Source organism: Elaeis guineensis, chromosome 13, assembly GCF_000442705.2.
Source record: "Elaeis guineensis isolate ETL-2024a chromosome 13, EG11, whole genome shotgun sequence".
NCBI lineage: Eukaryota > Viridiplantae > Streptophyta > Magnoliopsida > Arecales > Arecaceae > Elaeis > Elaeis guineensis.
The window spans coordinates 70,762,732-70,774,137 of NC_026005.2; positions in this window are offsets into that span (position 1 = coordinate 70,762,732).

The window sequence follows — 11,406 nt, forward strand, 5'->3', positions numbered from 1 at the left end:
AGTGAATTGCTTGCAAGTCACCGAGACAGCCTCAGGTCCGAGGAATACATATACCCATATTCTATTAGAGCAACCCTTGACAATAGAGTGCTCCAAAAGTAGTTACGCTCAGTGAAATATACTCCTACATATCATCCGTATGCCATACCCGTATCACTACACGTCTTGATTAAGAGGACAACCAACTAATATGGCATACAATGACCTATACTCGATACAATTATCATCCTTGTGATAATTATATCATTTGATCGTGAGCAAGATTTAAGAACCACATGATAAATCTTTCTTTATCATTTTGGAAGTAGTTCTAAGGATTTCATCATAACATATGAGTTCTATTTTAGAAGATATATCCTTATGATGAATCTACCAGATAACATTTATCATTTTATAATTCATATACTTATATAGAGCACAATCATCTATTAACCTCGATGATTGGCTTTAGGACACAATCATCTATCTCGTACTGGGCTCCCTTTAGCTCCTGAAGCTCCACCTCACATTGGATTCTCTGTTAGATAGTAATATCCTCTCATCCTCTTCTTTTCTTCCAGAATAATCCTATCATCGTGCATGACCTTCAGGATTCCATCATCATCTATTCATCTGTAGCCGTTTGAATCCAGTCTGCTCAGTGAGATAAGACTCCATCTGAAATCGAATATGTATCAAACCTCACCCAATCTCCTCACTGCACCATCATATGTCCTCCAACTGACAGTTTTGGTGCCCCTGATCGCACATCTTGATCCATTCGATAAATGAACAGTGCATTCACTGCTCTCTAGAAAGTCAAATAGCTCCTCTCTGCAATATACATAATGGGTGCATATAGAATTTAAAATTTACTATTGAAAAAAAGTAGATACCTCATCAAATATCAACAGAATATCATTCTCTGTCTCGCTACTGGCCATCGCTGCAGTAGCCCTCATCCGATCTCTGAGTTGAGGGTAATCTCTGACATGATGCCTCAACTCATCACACCAGTAGCACTAATCTTACTGGGGTCCCTTGTCTTGGATCTAGATCATCCTCCTCGCGATCCTCTACCGCTCCATCTGCTGCCACCTGCTCCTCTAAAAACTGTCAAAGCTAAGCTGCCGCCATCTAAACTCGAAGCCTGATTCTTCCATTGAGAACCTCATTCTAGAAAATCACTACGGTGATCTCATCCATCTTGATGGTGCTCTTTTTCACTAGAAGAGCAGTCACCAAGGACTTATACGAAAGAAAAAGCGATGCTAGCAAGACCAACATCCTAGTCTTCTCTTCAACCTTCTCACCTACACTGAGAAGATCGGTAAAAATCTTTTGAAAGTGGTTGAGATGCTCCTGCACGCTCTATCTCTCATCCATCCACAGTTGGTAGAACTGTCTCCGGAGAAAGAGAGTGTTGGTGAGGAACTTCACCATATACAACTCTTTGAGCTTCGACTACAGCATCATAGGGAAAGTCTCGTCATATACATGATCACCACCTCATCCATCAGGTATAAGCGGATGGTACTCACCACTGCATCTGTAGCCGCTCCCCGATTTCTTCTCTATGGTGGCCGATTTCTCCTCATATAAGAGAGTATCGATCAATCCGTATTGGTTGAGCACGTCTTTCATCCTTACTTGCCATAAGGAGAAATTGCTCTTCCTATCGAATCGATTGATCTCCACTTTGATTGTGTTTGTCTTCTCCATCTTCTATCTTGATCAACACCACCTCTATCTAGATCGTCTGGTATAATTTGTCCATGATAACCAGGCTCTGATACCGATTGTTGTGCTCTAATATTACTTATTGAGGGAGGAAGAAAAAAGAAAGAGAGAGAAAAATATCACAAATAAATCAAAGTAACATAGATTGGCCTCAAGTCTATCTCCACGGGACGTGCAAGCTTCACTATGAGAGAAAAAAATCAAACAAATATCCTCAAGAAGAACTCACCACTCAATCCTTGTACAAAGATCTCTCAATAAGATGCTCCAAAATCCTCACAAAAATTCTCTGAAATCTCTCTTGAAGCCTCTCTATATATTAGAATATCACCAGCTATCCAACACAATAAATAACTCGCCAATCAAAGTTATATAGGCTCCAAAATCTCTAAAAATCATTTTAATAGGAGACCGAGTCCAAATCAAATCCAATAATGATTTGGGCCATCCGATTGCGATCGGCTCACACTAGAGCCGTCCGATCACGCACATCAGCACCACAAATCACTTGATCAAATTTAGAGTCATCCTCATCCATCGGATCCTCACCACATGCGATCTAGATCGTCCGATCGTGCTTCAGATCCTCGGTTCAAAACCAAAAAATACAGCATCTGTCTGATTCCATCGCATCCAATTCTAGCCGCTCGATCGTGCACTCACAACTGCCATGGGATGGTGCCCAATCATATCTAGCCACCCATTCGTGCCCATCGTTCCTACCACCGGATTATGTCTGGAGTGATCCCCGCCATCCAGTCCACCTACCACATGGTAGACCGCACCGGATCACAGTCCACAGTGGACGAGCGGGCTTACGTCCACACTTACCTTGGCCAGCCCAGTGCGCTGTGTTACCGAGCCCGAGATGCACCACCGTCGGCCTGCACCGGCCTGTGGGCCCTATCCAGCACCTATAGGCCTTACCACCTACTCCTAGTCTTCTCTTGCATATATCTCCTCCGTCTGGATTCCGTTTGGGCTATTCTTATGCTTGTTAGATTTCGTTCTCATCTTGAACCTTGTTTTAGGCTTATTGTGGATCGAATCTCGAGATATTTTTCTAAACAATTTTTAACCTCAATTTTCAATCTATGTTATAATCTATTTATTGCAAATCCTATAGTAATTCCTTCGGTTGTTTTGATCATACATTGAATGACTCTAAGCCTTATGAATTTCATAAGATTCATTATCCTGCTCCGATACAGTTTTCACATGTACCCTCAGCTCTGGTATAGTTTTCCATTTCTGTAATCACAATCAACCAAAACTTAGTGATCCAACTAAAAAAAAATAAAATCAAAAAAATATATTTATATCTAACAAAACAATGCAAGAGGATATTCTTTTTTGTGCTATTAAATTAATAATATATGGTCAAATTATCATTCCAATTCATTCTCAAATTTGACCAAAATAAATACTCTCACAAATCATACACTAATTTATATTAAATTAGACAATGAACTCAATAAAAAAGATTATTTTAATTATTATATTTTATTAGCCAAATCATATATATGTAATTTATATTAATTTATATGAGAATTATTATATCAAAATATTGTATTAGCCATCAAATTGTTATTTGAATTCATTCCCAAATTTGACCAAAGTAAATACTTTCACAAATCATGCAATATTTTTTATTAAATCAGATAATAAAACTAAAAAAAAGATTATTTTATTAAAATTATGCAATTAGTCAAATCATAGACTAATTTATATTAATTTATATAAAATATTTATCAAATATTATATTAGCCATCAAATTATTATTTAAATTTATTTCCAAATTTAACTAAAGTAAATACTCTCACAAATCATACACAATTTTTATTAAATTAGCCAATAAAAATTAGTCAAATCATAGATTAATTTATATTAATTTATATAAGAATTATTTTATTAAAATATCATATTAGCCATCAAATTATCATTTAAATTCATTTACAAATTTGATCAAAGTAAATACTCTCACAAATCATACACCAGTTTTTATTAAATTAGCCAATAAAAGTAACAAAAAAGATTATTTTATTAAATATTATATTAACCAATCATAGATTAATTTGTATTAATTTATATAAGAATTATTTTATTAAAATATTATATTAGCCAAGTCATTCACTAATTTATATTAATCTACATAAGAATTACTTTATTAAAATATTATTAAGTTATTATTTTTGAAATAAAATAAAAAGATAAAACAAATCCAATAAAATCCAGCAATTCTCCTTTTTTTTATGGGGATAAAAAAAAAATCGAAACCATCCAAAATATAAAACAAATCACATAATATTTCTATGCAAATCTGTTTTTAAAACTAATTCCTGCATAATTTCTTTAGAGAGATGCCTATACAATTCCTCAGAGCATCAAAATTTTTTGTATTTGAAATACATAAAATATGCTATGCAGCCAAGTCCTTTTAATATCCTAAAACTCAAAATTCCATCACCTTTTCTACTCCATTGGCCCTCCCTTCCGACCTCCACCTCCTAATCTCTTTTCGATTCCCTTTCTCTTCTCTCTTTTCCGATCTAGTTCTTTGTCGGATTAACACTTCTCCTCCCTCCCCAATCGGATCTCTTCTTTGTACGCTGATCTCACCATCCAAGGATTCATAGTGGAGACAGCCATGTTCATGAACATGGGTCCACTCTTTTATTTGCCAAATCAAAATTTCTCCTCGTTCTCTTGAGGAGCCGCACTGGCAATGGCCATAATCAACACCATCGATTCTCTCTTTTCCTCCTTTCTTAAACATGCAATGCTGCATAAAGCCGTGGTTTGCTATAAGGATGCAATCGAGCCGAGGCGAGTCTAGTTAGAAGCATGAGCTCGAGTTGACTCAAAATACTAGACTCAAAATTCAGCTCGAAATTGATCGAATTTTAATATCCCAAACTCGAATCGGTTCGATAAAAAATAGGCAAAACTTAAGATCGACTTGATTCGAGTTGAATATCAACTGAGCCATAATCGAGCTCAAATCAAGCTTTAGTCTACTAATAATATATGTATTAATATATATATTATAAATAAAAAAAATATTATTAAATATATATATAAATTCAAGTAGGATCACGAGCTTTTGAGCCGAGTATCTTACTACTCGAGCTCGAGTAGCTTGTGAGCGGCTCAACTCATTTACACTCTTAGATTGTTATGAGGGTTTTTCTTTCGATTCTTAACTCTAATCGGTCTATCTTCGATACCATCTCCTTCTTCAATTTTCTTTTCCTTCATCTATGCTGGTTGCTTGTCATTTGGCTTTTTTTAATATCCCTCTCCATTTCCTCCTCTGCTACTCATCTTAAATCCAAATCCTAGTCCTCTCTACCACCATCCCCACCTCCATACCCAGATTCTAGCCCTAATCCTAACCCAAACTCTAGCTGATTCTATTTCTTTATCAATTGTTCATCGTATTCCCTTCCTCAACCCTAAGCCTCCCCACCACCATCCCAATCTCTACAATCCTAGCCCTAGCCCTAGCCCTAGCCCGAACCCTAATCCTTTCCGACTCATCCCAAACACAAATTCTAGCCATCTCCACCACCATCCCCACCTTCGTAACCCAAACCTGAACCCTAGCCCTAACTCTAATCCTAATCCTAACGCAGAACCCAACCCTAGCCTCAACCCTTCGTAACCCAAATCGTAAATCTAACCTGAACCCTAGCCCTAACCTTAACCTGACCCAACCAACCAAACCTTACCACCCAATATCCCACAACCCGAAATCCGACAACCCAATACTTGATAAACCAACAACCTAACAACTCGATACCTAATAATCTAAAATCTAATAACCTAATACCCGATAACCCAACAACCCAATATCTAGCAATTCGAAACTTGATAGCTTAATTATCCGAATCTATGAACTTGAACCCATGAAACCGAACCCATGAACCCAAATTCACCAGTCCGAACACCTTAGCCCGAACCCAAAACCTAAAACTCAACTTTAGGCTGTCAGGTTTGTATCTTTGGTGTAATAAAATGGACCAAAGGGCTATTACGCTTCAGCAGCAACCATCCCGATTCTTTTTTTTTTTGCCACTGTGAAAGGCCACCAAACCCTCACAGCAACCTTATCCACTCTTGACCGAGAATGGAAGGCTGCGCTTCAGCAACAACCATCCTAATTCTTTTTTTTTTTACCACTGTGAAAGGCCGCAAAACCCTCACAGCAATCTTATCTACTCTTGACCGAGAATGGAAGGCTGCTACATGCAGCACTCTTGCCAAATATCTCACCATAATGATGATCAACAATGGCCGAATACACACATTAATTACTATAATAGTAACCATTATAGTGCACTATTATAACACCAGCAGTCTATTGGAAATGGATGGTTTCATGTCTGTAGTTTTAAAAATTTTATTTTGTAGCGAAAACAAACATAGATTAAAATATTTTTAATCTAAGCATGCATTAGATCTGATCTACTAAATCATCTAAAAGAATCTATCATATGAACATGGATTATCCATCTGAAAATCTGATTTTGAAAATATAAATAAAGAGAAGATCATATCTTCATACCTTATCGTGGGTCGATCTTCACCGCAGTCGATGATTGTGGATGTCTAGAGTTCTTCGAGCCACACAAGATTCAGCCTCTATAGGTATCCACATGAGATCTTGATCTGATCAGAGACTTCTTGATCTCCCCAGAATGCTAACTTTCTTGCAGAGATCACTTCCTGATGGTTGAATGTGATCCTTTTTCGTTTGTTTCAGACCCTCTTAGAGAAGAAGAAGAATAGGAGGAAGAAGAGGAAAGAGGAGGCTAGGCATATGAGAGGAAAATCTTTTTCTTAAAACCTTAGGGCATCCAACTCTTGGACCTCTTTTATAGGTGGCACTAAGATGGGATAAGAAGGGGACATCCATAAATTTTTCACGCCAATAATAGATGGGGCGTGAGGAAGAAATCACTTATAATTTTTCCTCACACCAACTCCCTTCGCAATGCACAAAAGGTTTCCCTCTTATCTTAGATTTCTTTTCTTCTTATCCTTATCTCAATTTAAATCAAATTCAAATTAATTTTAAATTTGATTTTGAATCCAATTCAAACTTTAAAAATCAGATAAGAAAAGATAGATAAGGATAGAGTGGAGAGAGATTTTCAGGAGGTGCCCAACACTTGGGACTCGCGTCCCAACCTTTCTCCTCTTATCTTCACGCGCATGAAGAGAGGACACACTCTTTTGTGCCTCTTCCTTCCCTTTTTAGCATGGATAAGGCAAGAGAGTCCCTATCTAATGGGACTTTGGATTCTTAACCCAATTCGAATCTGATTCGGATCTAATTCGAATCAAATTCAATTAGAAATTAAGTCCAAATCTTCTTTGAACTAGAAAACCCAATAAATCAAATCCAATCAAATTAAATTTGATTTAATTTGACTCTAATTTGATCAAATCAAATAATCATGACAACAATTTTCATCAGATCCTCCTTATTAACTTTTAGCAAATCTTTTTTATTACAACTCTTGCATTGGATTAATTATCAATCACATTGACAATTGATCTAACTTCGATTCATAATCGAGTTTCACCATCTGATTAATCAAAAATTTCTATTGTGTGTAATCTTATAAGTTTTATTCTATCTGGTAGTGAGATATATCGTGATCCCTATCACAATACTATTGAAACTCCTTTTAATGCAATTCTGCCCATCAAGGGTATCGATCATCAAGATGATGCTCAATGAGTTTCATAATCTATCAGTGATATCTAGCAGTATATTATGACAATCCAGCAGAATAAAATTTTTGAATCTCTAGGTACAGTTATCATGTGATTTAATCCTTCTATCGTGAGTCCCGACTAGACGGAGGTCATGAAAAACTCATCAAATTTCAACGTCAGTCACATGCAAGATTGGCTCAACTCAAGTTCATTTATAAATTTTTATGAAAACTCTTTTTTAGTATTCACACTTGCTTCGATCGAAGACTTTTCAAACTCAGTATTGTAAATCGCATAGGACTTCTTCTTTTCTATCAAGATCGAAAGATTCCATCTAAGTACATCCTACTCCTAACAGTGAACTTATTATAGCCAACATATACCACAAAGACCTAAATGGCTAGGAGATCAAGTTTATGTACAGTCAAACTACAGTAGCCTCACTGCAAAATAGTCGAGGCACCGCAGATCAAAAGATCACTCACACCACTGCAGCATAGTAAATCACTGACAAGTAAGTAGATATCCAAGTAGTTTCTCATATTGGTCACACTCAATGCAAGTTGTTCTCTAATAATCACCTGCACTCTTATCCCAGTATCTCCACACTGCAGACTCAAGACACATCTGTCTGGAAGAAAAGTGATCCATACATCGATTTAATTGGATCGATTACCATCCTCCATGATGATTCCTCGATCAGGAGTATTTAAAAATTAACCATCAATAATATATGTTTCAAATTCTTAATACCTTAAGAATATATATTATCATCTATTAATCCCTTAGATGAATCATGGGTACATAAAAACATAATTGAGATAAAAATTACCTATTTTATTAATAAGTAAAATTTATAAGTATAAATTTATATCCTGAAATTACAATATGTATCAGCCAATGATTGACTTCTAGGGTACACATCTAACACGGTCTCCCCACCTCCCTGTCATCTATCATTTCCATTCCAAATAACAACCCTCTCTCTTCCACATGATGCAGTATGGAAAAAGGAAGGCTGTCATTTCTTAGACAATAACCCTCTATTGCTCTAATGATAAAAAATAGAGAAAAACAAACATTAGATGAATCGAAAATTTTTTTTTTCAAATGATGCAGGAAGGAGAATGGATGGCCATAGCACACCTGCAGCAATCACTCCAAACAACCTGATGAGTTCAAAACAAATGAAGAATAAAACACTATAAATAGAGAAAAAATTATCTCACTAGAGATTTATATTAGATTTCCTGCATATCTGGTGCTGCCTACAATATAGAGAAATATATATATATATTCTATGAAATCTTCTCTCGCTACCATCTGATCCAACCTGATCTTCCTTCATGAAATCCTTCATGTCTGATCGGTCCCCTCCATCAACCTGAATACAGTCACTAGCACATCTGACTCCCTATTTAAATCACACATTCCTTTATTTTTCTTGTGTGTTCTCAGGCCACTAAATCCATTAAAGACTTCTCCAACAATCCATTTTCTAGCAGTCTAAATATATCATCCAAGAATAACCATCAGATAAAAGGTATGTCTTTTCTGATCCGAGAATCAGCCTATTTAAAGCAAGATTTTATCTCCCCTTCTCTTAAATAATGTTCCCTGTCATCCAGCAACTTAATAGACGGCTGCATTTTAAGCATGTGGATTTGACGAACAATTTTTTTTGAATCTAAAATATAATACATTTGTTATGTTGAAATATAATATATCTGGTATGTTAGATGGATGACACATAGCATCTTAGGTAAAGAACACATAGGATGTTAGATGTGTGACACTTATCGTGTTGGGAGACTACTGGTTTCTCCTTTAATGTATTTGTATATATATCTTTTGATCAAGACATTTTGAGAAGATTGGTGGCATGGAGATCTAAAACATTTTCCTAAGAAAAAAGCATCTATACATGTAGAATAGACTATGATTACTTCTAATATGCACCTTAGCACGTACAACAACTGGCTAGACCTTGTCATCTTGTCTTGCAAACATCTAACATAGCTACGTTGGCATCCATTTACTCAAGTAGTCTAAAATGGTGGAGCCTCCTCCCATTTAGCTGGGCATGGTTTTTGTTCCTATTTTATTTGTTGCGAGCTCCCCTTGGATACATTGTCCCAAAACTCATGAACTAGCCTTCTTGAATAAGAAAGTTGGGCTGCTTCTCTCAAACTCATTCATGTCCCAGAATATTTAATCGATTACATTAATTCTTCAACAACATTTTATATCTATCCTTGATAACATTAGGTACTTCATCATTAAAATCTTTAGTACACATGACAAAGAAAATGTCTTAATTTGTGGCTATTGGCTGCTTGTACTTAGGTAGCTGTTTTATTAAATAAATAGTAAAAAATCAACCTTAAGCTACCCACCATCTGTGGGTGGCTTTCTCAATATTCCAGCTCCATTGATAGAGAAACAAGGGAAAATTCAGAATTGGCCTGTCTGTTTGTCACGGAGAAAGCTACCTGCTTACGTCAAGATTAGATGAAAATGATCCACATTAATAATCCAAATCAATTGATATATAAGTTAAAAATTTTTAAAATATAAAATTTTTAATATAAATAATTTTAAAATAATAAATTGTATACAATAATTTAAATTATCGATATGCAATCTGATCAAATTTTAAAAAAAAATTATTTGAATATAGCTAAGTTTTATATATATATATATATATAATTAAAATTCTCCATTCTCCACCAGAATGGAATTAACGGCTCTTCAAAAATTATATAGTAATTATAATATATTAAATAAATTATAATATTATAAGTAATGATAATAATGTTGGTTGTGAAGACTGATATTACTTCAGCATTAATTTTTTTTACGCATATAGTCACGATTGATGCAAGAAAACTGGGGCAGTCTACTTGACGTGGCATGAGCCCCCAGATTATCTGCCACCTGTCCTTGCCACATCAGCACTAAGAAGTGGTTGACACTTGCCAGTTTGAAAGCAGGCACATATAAGTATAAACTCACCGGCAGTGAGCGGAAGGCAAATGGGTCGGAACAGGACAAACGACCGACAATGTACTTGTCTCCGTCCTTTCACCGTTAGATATCAGAAGGACGGACCAGATCACGTATAGGACGTGTCCGTCATTAAACTAAAGGATCTCGGCTAATACAGTAATTTTAGGTAACCTGGATCCTATAAGAGACAAGAATCGTGGGCTTGTTCGCGCTGTGCGAGAGAGAGAGAGAGGGCGCGAGGAGAGAGAAATGCAGGGTTTCGGTTCCTCTCTCCTCCATGCTTCTTCCACTCCTGGATCCCACAATCCCTTTGCTCGCGATCGCTAATTGGTAATATCACTGTCTAATTTGAATCTTTTTGATATAGACTTGCTCGGTGTGAAAAGAGAGAGATTTTTTTGGGTAAAATCTTGCTTGTTTTAGGGGTTTTTTAGAGAGTGGGATCAGGTCTGTACGAAAGGAGATTCTTTTACTGTTAATTTAGAGAGGCTAACGCACTCGATTTGTTGTTTCTTGGGACGTTTCTGGCCGATACCTCATTTGCTCTCTCTGACTTAAGTGTTCTTCATCGATTAAATTGACATGGGTCAGGATTTTTTTTTTTTTTTTTTTTTTTTGAGATTGTTTAAAAATTTTTCATTTTCTGATTGTGTTTCTCTTGATCCTTCTGGTGTTTCTTCACGAATTTATCCTTAATTTTTCTGGATGTATGATAATCTGAGCGAGCTTAATTGGATTCTGGTCTTAAAATGTTCCCTTTTTTTTGTATTTCATTTATCGTTTGTGAACTGTTGGGATTTTTAATGAATCTTGTAAGGTATATGATTTGAATTTGTAAAGTCTGTATTGCGTAACAAATTAAGTTGTAATTAGTGAATATTATCTGATCTCTGACTAGAAGATGATATATTGCCTAAAAAATTAAGTTGTAAACCAGAGAAATCTATGAAT